Below are 15298 nucleotides of genomic sequence, written 5' to 3' on the forward strand. Positions count from 1 at the left end.
GCTGCAGCAAATTTTCTGCCGCAGCTCAAACTCCTAGCGGGAGACTCAGTGTAATCTGCCTCCAGTGTGAATGCAACCTAAAAACACTACACTACACTAACATAAAATAAAGAGTAAAACACTACATATACACACATACACTGCCCCCCCTACCACCCCCCTTCCCCAATGAAAATGAAAAACTTATTGTACGGCAGTGTTTCTAAGATGGAGCCTCCAGCTGTTGCAAAACGAAAACTTCCAGCATTTCTGGACAGCAATTGACTGTCCAAGCATGCTGGGAGTTTTACAACAGCTGGAGGCACCCTGTTTGGGAATCACTGGCATAAAATACCCCTATGTCCCTAATTCAGGCCTCAAATGCGCATGGCGCTCTCATTTTGAAGCCCTGTTGTATTTCAAGGCAACAGTATAGGGTCACATATGGGGTATCCCTGTACTCGGGAGAAACTGCCTAACAAATTTTGGGGGGCTTTTTCTCCTTTTACCCCTTATGAAAAGGAACAGTTGGGGTCTACACCAGCATGTTAGTGTAAAACAAATAAACCCACATGTGACCCCATTTTGAAAACTACACCCCTCACAGATTTTCCTTACAAGCAGAGAGCTTCAAAGTTAGAAAAATGCAAAATTTTTATTTTTTTCATCAAATTTGGGGATTTTTCACCAAGAAAGGATGCAAGTTACCACAAAAATTTACCACTATGCTAAAGTAGAATATGTCACGAAAATACAATCTCAGAATCAGAATGATAAGTAAAAGCATTCCAGAGTTATTAATGTTTAAAGTGACAGTGGTCAGATTTGCAAAAAAGGGCTTCGTCCCAGAGGTGAAAATGGGCTGCGTCCTTAAGGGGTTAAAGTCCCATGCAAATCATTGGGAAATGTATGTTCCCACTAGTGTTGAGCGGCATAGGCCATAATCGAATTCGCGAATATTCGCGAATATATGGACGAATATTCATCATATTCGCGAATATTCGCAATAGCCTCGTTTTATTTTCGCATATGCGAAAATTCGCACAGCAGTCTCACACAGTAGTATTAGAACCTTCTTACACCACATAAGCTGGCAGCAGAGAGGGATGATCACTGTGATGTGTACTGTGAAAAAAAAAAAAAATACGAATATTCGCAATTACGAATATATAGCGCTATATTCGCGAATATTCGCGGATTCGCGAATATGCGATATTCGCGAATAAAATTCGAATTGCGAATATTCGCGAGCAACACTAGTTCCCACATAACTTCCGTACAGGTGGAGATATTTCAATAATACCTGGTACACATATTACTTATATGTCAAATAAAAAGATATGATAGTTAAATTAACCCTTACATACACCCTTATATAAAAGATGGGTTTTTGTTTCAAGTCCCATGCAAGTATATGGGACTTCCAGTACCTTACTCCACAAGCTCCGTTCTGCATTTCCTGGTGAATGTGTCAATCTGGCTTGCAAGCCACACCCCATCTCACATAGACAAGCCCACATTTTAAGCCCCACTCCTTATATTATCTACCCTTATTGTGCATCGGTCTGGCTTGCAAATCACGCCCAGTCCCATAAAGCCACGTCCCCTTCTATTTTCAGCTTACAATATCTTCACCACAAATCAGTCCCATCTGAGGACAGGATATGAGGATGGGACATAAAGAAGGGATATGAGGTCGGGATACAAAGACGGGATGTGGGGACAGGATATGAGGATGGGATATAAGGTCGGGATATGAGGATGGGATATGAGGTCAAGATAGGAGGTGGGAATATGAGGACAGGATATAAGGATGGGATATGAGGTTGAGATATGAAGACAGAATATGAGAATGGAATATGAGGACGGGATAGGAGGTCGAGATATGAGGACAGGATTTGAGGATGGGATATGAGGATGGGATATAAGGTCGGGATATGAGGACAGGATATGAAGTCGGGATATGAGGACGGGAGATGAGGTTGGGACATAAGGACGGGATATGAGGATAGCATATGGGGACAGGATATGAGGATGGGACAAAAGGATGGGATATGAGGATGTGATATGAGGATGGGATATGAGGACAGGATATGAGGATGGGATATGAGGACAGGATATGAGGATGGGATGTGAGGACGGGATAGGAGGATGGGATATTAGGTCTGGATAGGAGGACAGCATATGAGGATGGCATACGAGGTCGAGATATGAGAATGGGATATGAGGACAGGATAGGAGGTCGGGATATGAGGACAGGATAAGAGGATGGGATATAAGGTCGGGATATGAAGTAGGGATATGAGGACAAGATGTGAGGATGGGATGTGAGGTCGGGATATAAGGACAGGATATTAGGTCGTGATAAGAGGATGGATATGAGGACAGGATATGAGGTCGGGATATGAGGAAGGGATATGAGGATTGGATTGGAGGTCGAGATAGGAGGTCGGGATAGGAGGTCGAGATAGGAGGTCGAGATAGGAGGATGGGATATGAGGACGGGATATGAGGACGGGATAGGAGGACGGGATAGAAGGACGGAATAGGAGGTCGGGATAGGAGGTCGAGATATGATGACGGGATAGGAGATTGGGATATGAGGACGTGATATGGGGTTGGGATATGACAACAATATATGAGGACGGGATATGAAGTCAAAAGCTTCCTCCTTTGTTTATTTTCCTCCCCAACAAGCATTAGGAAGGAAAAACCGGGCAATGCTGGGTATTCAGCTAGTATATATATAAAACTCAATGAGGGAGATTTATCAAAATTTGTGCAGAGCAAGAGTGGTGCAGTTGCCCATGGCAACCAATCAGATTGCTTCTTTCATTTTACAGAGGCCTTATTAAAAACGGAAAGAAGCAAGCTGATTGGTTGCTATGGGCAACTGAACAACTGGACAACTTTTCCTGTGGACAGGTTTTGATAAATCTCCCCCAATGTGTGTGTGTGTGTGTGTGTATGTATGTGTGTGTATGTTCCAGCATCACGTCCAAAAGGCAAAAAATATAAACATGAAACTTGGCACACACGTTACTTATATGTCAACAACAAAGATATGATAGGTGATTTAACCCTTACTCCCCATTACACCCCATTTCCCAGGGTCAGGGTTTTTGTTTAAAGTCCCATACAAGTCTATGGAAAATATATGTTACTGCATAACTTTCCAAAATGGCTTGAGATATTTCGATAATGCTTGGTCACATGTTACTTATATGACCACTTAAACTATAGGATAATTAATTTAACCCTTAACTACCCCCATTTGTCAGGGTCGGGGTTTTTGTTTAAAGTCCCATGCAAATCATTGGGAAATGTATGTTCCGACATAACTTCCGTACAGCTGGAGATATTTCAATAATACCTGGTACACATATTACTTATATGTCAAATAAAAAGATATGATAGTTAAATTAACCTTATATAAAAGATGGGTTTTTGTTTCAAGTCCCATGCAAGTATATGGAACTTCCAGTACCTTACTCCACAAGCTCCGTTCTGCATCTCCTGGTGAATGTGTCAATCCGGCTTGTAAGCCATACCCCATCTCACATAGACAAGCCCACATTTTAAGCCCCACTCCTTATATTATCTACCCTTTTATGTGCATCGGTCTGGCTTGCAAATCATGCCCAGTCCCACAAAGCCACGTCCCCTTCTATTTTCAGCTTACAATATCTTCATCACAAATCAGTCCCATCTGAGGACAGGATATGAGGATGGGATATAAGGTCGGGATATGAGGATGGGTTATGAGGTCAAGATAGGAGGTGGGAATATGAGGACAGGATATAAGGATGGGATATGAGGTTGAGATATGAGGACAGAATATGAGAATGAAATATGAGGACGGGATAGGAGGATGGGAGATAAGGACGGGATATGAGGATGGGATATGAGGACAGGATATGAGGTCGGGATATGAGGATGGGATATGAGGACGGGATAGGAGTATGGGATATTAGGTCTGGATAGGAGGACAGCATATGAGGATGGCATACGAGGTCGGGATATGAGAATGGGATATAAGGACAGGATATGAGGACAAGATGTGAGGACAGGATGTGAGGTCGGGATATGAGGACAGGATATTAGGTCGTGATAAGAGGATGGATATGAGGACAGAATATGAGGTTGGGATACACTAATACTCTTCTCACTTTGCCAAGTTATCTGACAACCTGGCCCCAAAATTATGGATTATAGAAGGATAGCAGCATAAGGGAAAAATACACATTTTGAACCGAAAAACCCATTCAAAATACAGGCCTACGTCCTCCCCTTCAGCCTGCCTGTCCATCTCCAAAAATACCCTTTTTAATAATTATACGCTCCTCCTTTGCATTGAAAAAAAGCAAACAGTAAAGTTCCCAGATGCGGCCATCCTTTCATCCATTTGTCCTTCTGCACCTATATTCCCAAACCATGCACTCATACTGTTATTATGTCGCCAAGTTATTAGACTACCTGGCCCAAAAACTATGGATTATAAAAGGGTAGCAGCATAAGGAAAAATTACAGTATTTATCGGGGTATACCACGCACCGGCCTATAACACGCACCCTCATTTTACCAAAGATATTTGGGTAAAAAAAAGTTTTTTACCCCAATATCCTTCATTAAATGAGGGTGCGTGTGTGTGCATGTGTATACCCCGATACACTGTTTCTGACCCCACAGAAGCCCCAGGAAAGGCAGGGGGAGAGAGGCCGTTGCTGCCCGCTTCTCTCCCCCTGCCTTTCCTGGGGTCTAGAGCCCTGCTACCGCCGCTTCTCTCCCTCTGCTATCGACGCCGCTGCCCCTTCTCTCCCCCTGGCTATCGGTGATGCTGCCCCATTGCCAGCACCGATAGCCAGAGGGAGAGAAGCGGCGCCGGCAATGGGGCAGCGGCACCGATAGCCAGGGGGAGAGAAGGGGCAGCGGCACCCATTGCCGGCGCCGCTGCCCCGTTGCCTCCCCTATCCCTGGTTGTATAATTACCTGTTGCCAGGGTCGGGTCCGCGCTGCTAAAGGCCTCCGGTGTGCGTCCCCTGCGTCATTGCTATGTGCTGCGAGACGCAATGACGAGTGACGTCACTCGTCATTGCGCCGCGCCATGCAGCGCACAGCAACGACGCAGGGTATGCACACCGGAGGCCTGAAGCAGCCCTGACCCGAGCCAAGCAACAGGTAATTATACAACCGGGGATGGGGGAGGCAACGGGGCAGCGGCGCCGGCAATGGGTGCCGCTGCACCTTTTCTCCCCATGTCTGTCGGCACCGCTGCCCCATTGCCGGCGCCACTTCTCTCCCCCTGGCTATCAGTTCCGGCAATGGGGCAGCGGCACCGATAGCCAGGGGGAGAGAAGGGGCAGCGGCGCCGATAGCAGGGGTAGAGAAGCCGTCAGCGACGGCAGGTCTCTGCACCTACAAAAGCCGCTGCAGTTCATTGATGTAAAGCGCCCGTTTTAAATCACTGAACTGCAGCAGCTTATCGGCTTATAACACGCAGATAGACTTTAGGCTAAAAATTTTAGCCTAAAAAATGTGTGTTATACGCCGATAAATAAGGTACACATTTTGAACCGAAAAACCCATTTGAGTTATTATGTTCAAAATACAGGCCTACCTCCTCCCCTTCTGCCTGCCTGTCCATCTCCAAATATACTCTTTTTAATAATTTTACGCTCCTCCTTTGCATTGAAAAAAAGCAAACAGTAAAGTTGCCATATGCAGCCATCCTTTAATCCATTTGTCCTTCTGCACCTATTTTCCCAAACCATGCACTCATACTGTTATCATGTCGCCAAGTTATTAGACTACCTGGCTTAAAAATTATGGATTATAAAAGGGTAGCAGCATAAGGGAAAATTACCATATTTATATGGGTATACCACGTACATGCCTATAACACGCACCTTCATGTTACCAAGGATATTTGGGGAAAAATAAATTTTGACCAAATATCCTTGATAAAATGAGGGTGCTTTTGTGTGCATGTGTACACCCCCATACACTGTTTCTGACCCCACAAAAGCCTCCAGGAAAGGAAGGGGGAGAGAGGCCGTCGCTGCCCGCTTCTCTCCCTCTGCCTTTCCTGGGGTCTAGAACCCTGCTACCGCCGCTTCTCTCCCCCTGCTATAGGCGCCACTGCCCCTTCTCTCCCCCTGGCTATCGGTGTCGCTGCCCCATTGCCAGCGCCGATAGCCAGGGGAGAGAAGCGGCGTCGGCAATGGGGCAGCGGCGCCGATAGCCAGGGGGAGAGAAGGGGCAGCCGCAGCCATTGCCGGTGCCGGTGCGCTGCTTCAGGCCTCCGGCGTGCGTCCCCTGCGTCGTTGCTATGCGCTGCGAGACGCAATGACGAGTGACGTCACTCGTCATTGCGCCGCGCCGTGCAGTGCATAGCAACGACGCAGGGGATGCACACCGGAGGCCTGAAGCAGCGCTGACCCGACCCCGGCAACAGGTAATTATACAACATTATACAATGGCTGCAGCTGCCCCTTCTCTCCCCCTGTCTGTTGGCGCCGCTGCCCCATTGCCGGCGCCGCTTCTCTCCCCCTGGCTATTGGTGCCGGCAATGGGGCAGCGGCACCGATAGCCAGGGGGAGAGAAGGGGCAGCGGTGCCGATAGCAGGGGGAGAGAAGCCGTCAGCGACAGCAGGTCTCTGCACCTGCAAAAGCTGCTGCAGTTCATTGATTTAAAGCGCCCGCTTTAAATCACTGAACTGCATCGGCTTATCGGCGTATAACACGCAGATAGACTTTAGGCTAAAAATTTTAGCCTAAAAAATGTGTGTTATACGCCGATAAATACGGTACACATTTTGAGCCGAAAAACCCATTTGAGTTATTATGTTCAAAAAACAGGCCTACCTCCTCCCCTACAGCCTGCCTGTCCATCTCCAAAAATAAATTTTTTAACAATTATACGCTCTTCTTTTACTTAAGTAAAACTAATAAACAGTTGAGTAGCCATATGCTGCTATCCTTTCATCGATCTGTGCTTCTACACCTATTTTCCGAAACCATCATACACTCATACTGTTTTCACTTTGCCAAGTTATTGGACAACCTGGCCCCAAAATTATGGATTATAAAAGGATAGCAGCATAAGGGAAAAATACACATTTTGAACCCAAAAACCCATTTGAGTTTTTAAGTTCAAAATACAGGCCTACCTCCTCCCCTACAGCCTGCCTGTCCATCTCCAAAAATACCCTTTTTAATAAGTATACGCTCCTCCTTTGCATTGAAAAAAAGCAAACAGTAAAGTTGCCAGATGCGGCCATCCTTTCATCCATTTGTCCTTCTGCACCTATTTTCCCAAACCATGCACTCATACTGTTATTATGTCGCCAAGATATTAGACTACCTGGCCCCAAAATTATGGATTATAAAAGGATAGCAGCATAAGGGAAAAATACACATTTTGAACCCAAAAACCCATTTGAGTTTTTAAGTTCAAAATACAGGCCTACCTCCACCCCTTCAGCCTGCCTGTCCATCTCCAAAAATACCTTTTTTAATAATTATACACTCTTCGTTTGCTTTGGAAAACAAACAGTTAAGTTGCCATATGCTGCTATCCTTTCATCGATTTGTGCTTCTACACCTATGTTCCCAAACCATCATACACTCATACTGTTTTCACTTTGCCAAGTTATCGGCAACCTGGCCCCAAAATTATGGATTATAAAAGGATAGCAGCATGAGGGAAAAATACACATTTTGAACCCAAAAACCCATTTGAGTTTTTAAGTTCAAAATACAGGTCTACCTCCTCCCCTACAGCCTGCCTGTCCATCTCCAAAAATACCCTTTTCAATAATTATAAGCTCCTCCACTGCATTGAAAAAAATCAAACAGGAAACTTGCCATATGCGGCCATCCTTTCATCGAATTGTGCTTCAACACCTATGTTTCAAAACCATCATACACTCATACTGTTCTCACTTTAACAAGTTATCGGAGTACCTAGCCACAAAATTATGGATTTTAAAAGGATAGCAGCATAAGGGAAAAATACACATTTTTAACCCAAAAACCCATTCAAAATACAGGCCTACGTCCTCCCCTTCAGCCTGCCTGTCCATCTCCAAATATACCCTTTTTAATAATTTTACGCTCCTCCTTTGCATTGAAAAAAAGCAAACAGTAAAGTTGCCATATGCAGCCATCCTTTCATCCATTTGTCCTTCTGCACCTATTTTCCGAAACCATGCACTCATACTGTTTTCATGTCGCCAAGTTATTAGACTACCTGGCCCAAAAATTATGGATTATAAAAGGGTAGCAGCATAAGGGAAACTTACCGTATTTATCGGGGTGTACCACGCACCGGCCTATAACACACACCCTCATTTTACCAAGGATATTTGGGTAAAAAAAGTTTTTTACCCAAATATCCTTCATAAAATGAGGGTGCGTGTGTGTGCATGTGTATACCCCGATACACTGCTTCTCACCCCACAGAGCCCCCAGGAAAGGCAGAGGGAGAGAGGCCATCGCTGCCTGCTTCTCTCCCCCTGCCTTTCCTGGGGTCTAGAGTAGTGTTGCTCGCGAATATTCGCAATTCGAATATTATTCGCGAATATCGCATATTCGCGAATTCGCGAATTTCGCGAATATAGCGCTATATATTCGTAATTACGCATATTCGTTTTTTTTTTTTTTTTTCTTCACAATACACATCACAGTGATCACCCCTCTCTGCTTCCAGCTTGTGTGGTGTAAAGAAGGCTGTAATACTACTGTGTGAGACTGGCGTGCTAAAATTCGCATATGCGAAAATTCGCATATGCTGCTTTTCGCATATGCGAATTTTCACGTATGTTAAACTTGCATATGCTAATATTCACATATGTTAATTTTCGCATTCGCGAATATTCGCATATGCGAAAATAAAACGAGAATATAACGAATATGCGAATATTCGCGAATATAAGACGAATATTCGTCCATATATTCGCGAATATTCGCGAATTCGAATATGGCCTATGCCGCTCAACACTAGTCTAGAGCCCTGCTACCGCCTCTTCTCTCCCCCTGCTATCGGCGCCGCTGCCCCTTCTCTCCCCCTGGCTATCGGTGCTGCTGTCCCATTGCCAGCGCCGATAGCCAGGGGGAGAGAAGCGGCGCCGGCAATGGGGCAACAGCATCGATAGCCAGGGGGGATAAGGGGCAACGGCACCCATTGCCGGCGCCGCTGCCCCGTTGCCTCCCCCATCCCTAGTTGTATAATTAGCTGTTGCTGGGGTCGGGTCCGCGCTGCTTCAGGCCTCCGGTGTGCGTTCCCTGCATCATTGCTATGCGTTGCGAGACGCAATGACGAGTGACGTCTCTCGTCATTGCGCCGCGCCATGCAAAGCATAGCAACGACGCAGGGAATGCACACCGGAGGCCTGAAGCAGCGCTGACCCGACCCCAGCAACAGGTCATTATACAACCGGGGATGGGGGAGGCAACGGGGCAGCGGCGCCGGCAATGGGTGCCGCTGCCCCTTCTTTCCCCCTGTCTGTCGACGCCGCTGCCCCAATGCCGGCACCGTTTCTCTCCCCCTGGCTATCGGCGCCGGCAATGGGGCAGCGGCACTGATAGCCAGGGGGAGAGAAGGGGCAGCAGCGCCGATAGCAGGGGTAACCATCATACACTCATACTGTTTTCACTTTGCCAAGTTATCGGACAACCTGGCCCAAACATTATGAATTATAAAAGGATAGCAGCATTAGTGAAAAAAACACATTTTGAACCCAAAAACCCATTTGAGTTTTTAAGTTCAAAATACAGGCCTACCTCCTCCCCATCAGCCTGCCTGTCCATCTCCAAAAATACCCTTTTTTTTTAAATAATTATGCACTCTTCATTTGCTTTGGAAAAACAAACAGTTAAGTTGCCATATGCTGCTATCCTTTCATCGATTTGTGCTTCTACACCTATGTTCCCAAACCATCATACACTCATACTGTTTTCACTTTGCCAAGTTATCGGACAACCTGGCCCCAAAATTATGGATTATAAAAGGATAGCAGCATAAGGGAAAAATACACATTTTGAACCCAAAAACCCATTTGAGTTTTTAAGTTCAAAATACAGGCCTACCTCCTCCCCTTCAGCCTGCCTGTCCATCTCCAAATATACCCTTTTTAATAATTTTACGCTCCTCCTTTGCATTGAAAAAAAGCAAACAGTAAAGTTGCCATATGCAGCCATCCTTTCATCCATTTGTCCTTCTGCACCTATTTTCCGAAACCATGCACTCATACTGTTATCATGTCGCCAAGTTATTAGACTACCTGGCCCAAAAATTATGGATTATAAAAGGGTAGCAGCATAAGGGAAACTTACCGTATTTATCGGGGTGTACCATGCACCGGCCTATAACACGCACCCTCATTTTACCAAGGATATTTGGGTAAAAGAATTTTTTTACCCAAATATCCTTCATAAAATGAGGGTGCGTGTGTGTGCATGTGTATACCCCGATACACTGCTTCTCACCCCACAGAGCCCCCAGGAAAGGCAGGGGGAGAGAGGCCGTCGCTGCCTGCTTCTCTCCCCCTGCCTTTCCTGGGGTCTAGAGCCCTGCTACCGCCGCTTTTCTACCCCTGCTATCGGCGCCGCTGCCCCTTCTCTTCCCCTGGCTATCGGTGCCACTGTCCCATTGCCAGCGCCGATAGCCAGGGGGAGAGAAGCGGTGTCGGCAATGGGGCAGCTGCTCCGATAGCCAGGGGGAGATAAGGGGCAGCGGCACCCATTGCCGTCGCCGCTGCCCCGTTGCCTCCCCCATCCCTAGTTGTATAATTACCTGTTGCTGGGGTCGGGTCCGCGCTGCTTCAGGCCTCCGGTGTGCGTCCCCTACATCATTGCTATGCGTTGCGCGACGCAATGACGAGTGATGTCACTCGTCATTGCGCCGCGCCATGCAGCGCATAGCAACGACGCAGGGGATGCACCCCGGAGGCCTGAAGCAGCGCTGACCCGACCCCAGCAACAGGTAATTATACAACCGGGGATGGGGGAGGCAACGGCGCAGCGGCGCCGGCAATGGGTGCCGCTGCCCCTTCTTTCTTTCTTTCTACCTTCTCCCCTACAGCCTGCCTGTCCATCTCCAAAAATACCCTTTTTAATAATTATACGCTCCTCCTTTGCATTGAAAAAAAGCAAACAGTAAAGTTGCCAGATGCGGCCATCCTTTCATCCATTTGTCCTCCTGCATCTATTTTCCCAAACCATGCACTCATACTGTTATTATGTCGCCAAGTAATTAGACTACCATGCCCAAAAATTATGGATTATAAAAGGATAGCAGCATTAGAGAAAAATACACATTTTGAACCCAAAAATCCATTTGAGTTTTTAAGTTCAAAATACAGGCCTACCTCCTCCCCTACAGACTTCCTGTCCATCTCCAAAAATACCCTTTTTAATAATTATACGCTCCTCCTTTGCATTGAAAAAAAGCAAACAGTAAAGTTCCCAGATGCGGCCATCCTTTCATCCATTTGTCCTTCTGCATCTATTTTCCCAAACCATGCACTCATACTGTTATTATGTCGCCAAGTAATTAGACTACCTGGCCCAAAAATTATGGATTATAAAAGGGTAGCAGCATAAGGGAACATTACCGTATTTATCGTGGTGTACAACGCACCGGCCTATAACACGCACCCTCATTTTACCAAGGATATTTGGTTAAAAAAAGTTTTTACCCAAATATCCTTCATAAAATGAGGGTGCGTGTGTGTGCATGTGTATACCCCGATACACTACTTCTCACCCCACAGAGCCCCCAGGAAAGGCAGGGGGAGAGAGGGCGTCGCTGCCTGCTTCTCTCCCCCTGCCTTTCCTGGGGTCTAGAGCCCTGCTACCGCCGCTTCTCTCCCCCTGCTATCGGCGCCGCTGCCCCTTCTCTCCCCCTGGCTATCGGTGCCGCTGTCCCATTGCCAGCGCCGATAGCCAGGGGGAGAGAAGCGGCGCCGGCAATGGGGCAGCGGCACCGATAGCCAGGGGGAGATAAGGGGCAGCGGCACCCATTGCCGTCGCCGCTGCCCCGTTGCCTCCCCCATCCCTAGTTGTATAATTACCTGTTGCCGGGGTCGGGTCCGCGCTGCTTCAGGCCTCCGGTGTGCGTCCCCTGCATCATTGCTATGCGTTGCGAGACGCAATGACGAGTAAAGTCACTCGTCATTGCACCGCGCCATGCAGCGCATAGCAACGACGCAGGGGATGCACACCGGAGGCCTGAAGCAGCGCTGACCCGACCCCAGCAACCGGTCATTATACAACCGGGGATGGGGGAGGCAATGGGGCAGCGGCGCCGGCAATGGGTGCCGCTGCCCCTTCTTTCTTTCTTTCTTTCTACCTCCTCCCCTACAGCCTGCCTGTCCATCTCCAAAAATACCCTTTTTAATAATTATACGCTCCTCCTTTGCATTGAAAAAAAGCAAACAGTAAAGTTGCCAGATGCGGCCATCCTTTCATCCATTTGTCCTCCTGCATCTATTTTCCCAAACCATGCACTCATACTGTTATTATGTCGCCAAGTAATTAGACTACCATGCCCAAAAATTATGGATTATAAAAGGATAGCAGCATTAGTGAAAAATACACATTTTGAACCCAAAAACCCATTTGAGTTTTTAAGTTCAAAATACAGGCCTACCTCCTCCCCTACAGCCTGCCTGTCCATCTCCAAAAATACCCTTTTTAATAATTATACGCTCCTCCTTTGCATTGAGAAAAAGCAAACAGTAAAGTTCCCAGATGCGGCCATCCTTTCATCCATTTGTCCTTCTGCATTTATTTTCCCAAACCATGCACTCATACTGTTATTATGTCGCCAAGTAATTAGACTACCTGGCCCAAAAATTATGGATTATAAAAGGGTAGCAGAAAAGGGAACATTACCGTATTTATCGGGGTGTACCACGCATCCGCCTATAACACACACCCTCATTTTACCAAGGATATTTGGGTAAAAGAATTTTTTTACCCAAATATCCTTCATAAAATGAGGGTGCGTGTGTGTGCATGTGTATACCCCGATACACTGCTTCTCACCCCACAGAGCCCCCAGGAAAGGCAGGGGGAGAGAGGCCGTCGCTGCCTGCTTCTCTCCCCCTGCCTTTCCTGGGGTCTAGAGCCCTGCTACCGCCGCTTCTCTCCCCCTGCTATCGGCGCCGCTGCCCCTTCTCTCCCCCTGGCTATCGGTGCTGCTGTCCCATTGCCAGCGCCGATAGCCAGGGGGAGAGAAGCGGTGTCGGCAATGGGACAGCTGCACCGATAGCCAGGGGAAGATAAGGGGCAGCGGCACCCATTGCCGTCGCCGCTGCCCCGTTGCCTCCCCCATCCCTAGTTGTATAATTACCTGTTGCCGGGGTCGGGTCCGCGCTGCTTCAGGCCTCCGGTGTGCGTCCCCTACATCATTGCTATGCGTTGCGAGACGCAATGACGAGTGATGTCACTCGTCATTGCGCCGCGCCATGCAGCGCATAGCAACGTCGCCGGGGATGCACCCCGGAGTCCTGAAGCAGCGCTGACCCGGCCCCAGCAACAGGTAATTATACAACCGGGGATGGGGGAGGCAACAGGGAAGCGGCGCCGGCAATGGTTGCCGCTGCCCCTTCTTTCTTTCTTTCTACCTCGCCAAGTAATTAGACTACCTGGCCCAAAAATTATGGATTATAAAAGGATAGCAGCATAAGGGAAAAATACACATTTTGAACCCAAAAACCCATTTGAGTTTTTAAGTTCAAAATACAGGCCTACCTCCTCCCCTACAGCCTGCCTGTCCATCTCCAAAAATACCCTTTTTAATAATTATACGCTCTTCCTTTGCATTGAAAAAAAGCAAACAGTAAAGTTGCCAGATGTGGCCATCCTTTCATCCATTTGTCCTTCTGAATCTTTTTTCCCAAACCATGCACTCATACTGTTATTATGTCGCCAAGTAATTAGACTACCTGGCCCAAACATTATGAATTATAAAAGGATAGCAGCATTAGTGAAAAAAACACATTTTGAACCCAAAAACCCATTTGAGTTTTTAAGTTCAAAATACAGGCCTACCTCCTCCCCTACAGCCTGCCTGTCCATCTCCAAAAATACCCTTTTAATAATTATACGCTCCTCCTTTGCATTGAAAAAAAGCAAACAGTAAAGTTGCCAGATGCGGCCATCCTTTCATCCATTTGTCCTTCTGCATCTATTTTCCCAAACCATGCACTCATACTGTTATTATGTCGCCAAGTAATTAGACTACCTGGCCCAAAAATTATGGTTTATAAAAGGATAGCAGCATTAGTGAAAAATATACATTTTGAACCCAAAAACCCATTTGAGTTTTTAAGTTCAAAATACAGGCCTACCTCCTCCCCTAAAGCCTGCCTGTCCATCTCCAAAAATACCCTTTTTAATAATTATACGCTTCTCCTTTGCATTAAAAAAAAGCAAACAGTAAAGGTGCCAGATGCGGCCATCCTTTCATCCATTTGTCCTTCTGCATCTATTTTCCCAAACCATGCACTCATACTGTTATTATGTCGCCAAGTAATTAGACTACCTGGCCCAAAAATTATGGATTATAAAAGGATAGCAGCATAAGGGAAAATACATATTTTGAACCCAAAAACCCATTTGAGTTTTTAAGTTCAAAATACAGGCCTACCTCCTCCCCTACAGCCTGTCCGTCCATCTCCAAAAATACCCTTTTTAATAATTATACGCTCCTCCTTTGCATTGAGAAAAAGCAAACAGTAAAGTTCCCAGATGCGGCCATCCTTTCATCCATTTGTCCTTCTGCATTTATTTTCCCAAACCATGCACTCATACTGTTATTATGTCGCCAAGTAATTAGACTACCTGGCCCAAAAATTATGGATTATAAAAGGGTAGCAGAAAAGGGAACATTACCGTATTTATCGGGGTGTACCACGCATCTGCCTATAACACACACCCTCATTTTACCAAGGATATTTGGGTAAAAGAATTTTTTTACCCAAATATCCTTCATAAAATGAGGGTGCGTGTGTGTGCATGTGTATACCCCGATACACTGCTTCTCACCCCACAGAGCCCCCAGGAAAGGCAGGGGGAGAGAGGCCGTCGCTGCCTGCTTCTCTCCCCCTGCCTTTCCTGGGGTCTAGAGCCCTGCTACCGCCGCTTCTCTCCCCCTGCTATCGGCGCCGCTGCCCCTTCTCTCCCCCTGGTTATCGGTGCTGCTGTCCCATTGCCAGCGCCGATAGCCAGGGGGAGAGAAGCGGTGTCGGCAATGGGGCAGCTGCACCGATAGCCAGGGGAAGATAAGGGGCAGCGGCACCCATTGCCGTCG

The sequence above is a fragment of the Hyla sarda genome, chromosome 7 (genome assembly GCF_029499605.1).
Source record: "Hyla sarda isolate aHylSar1 chromosome 7, aHylSar1.hap1, whole genome shotgun sequence".
Classification (NCBI taxonomy): domain Eukaryota; kingdom Metazoa; phylum Chordata; class Amphibia; order Anura; family Hylidae; genus Hyla; species Hyla sarda.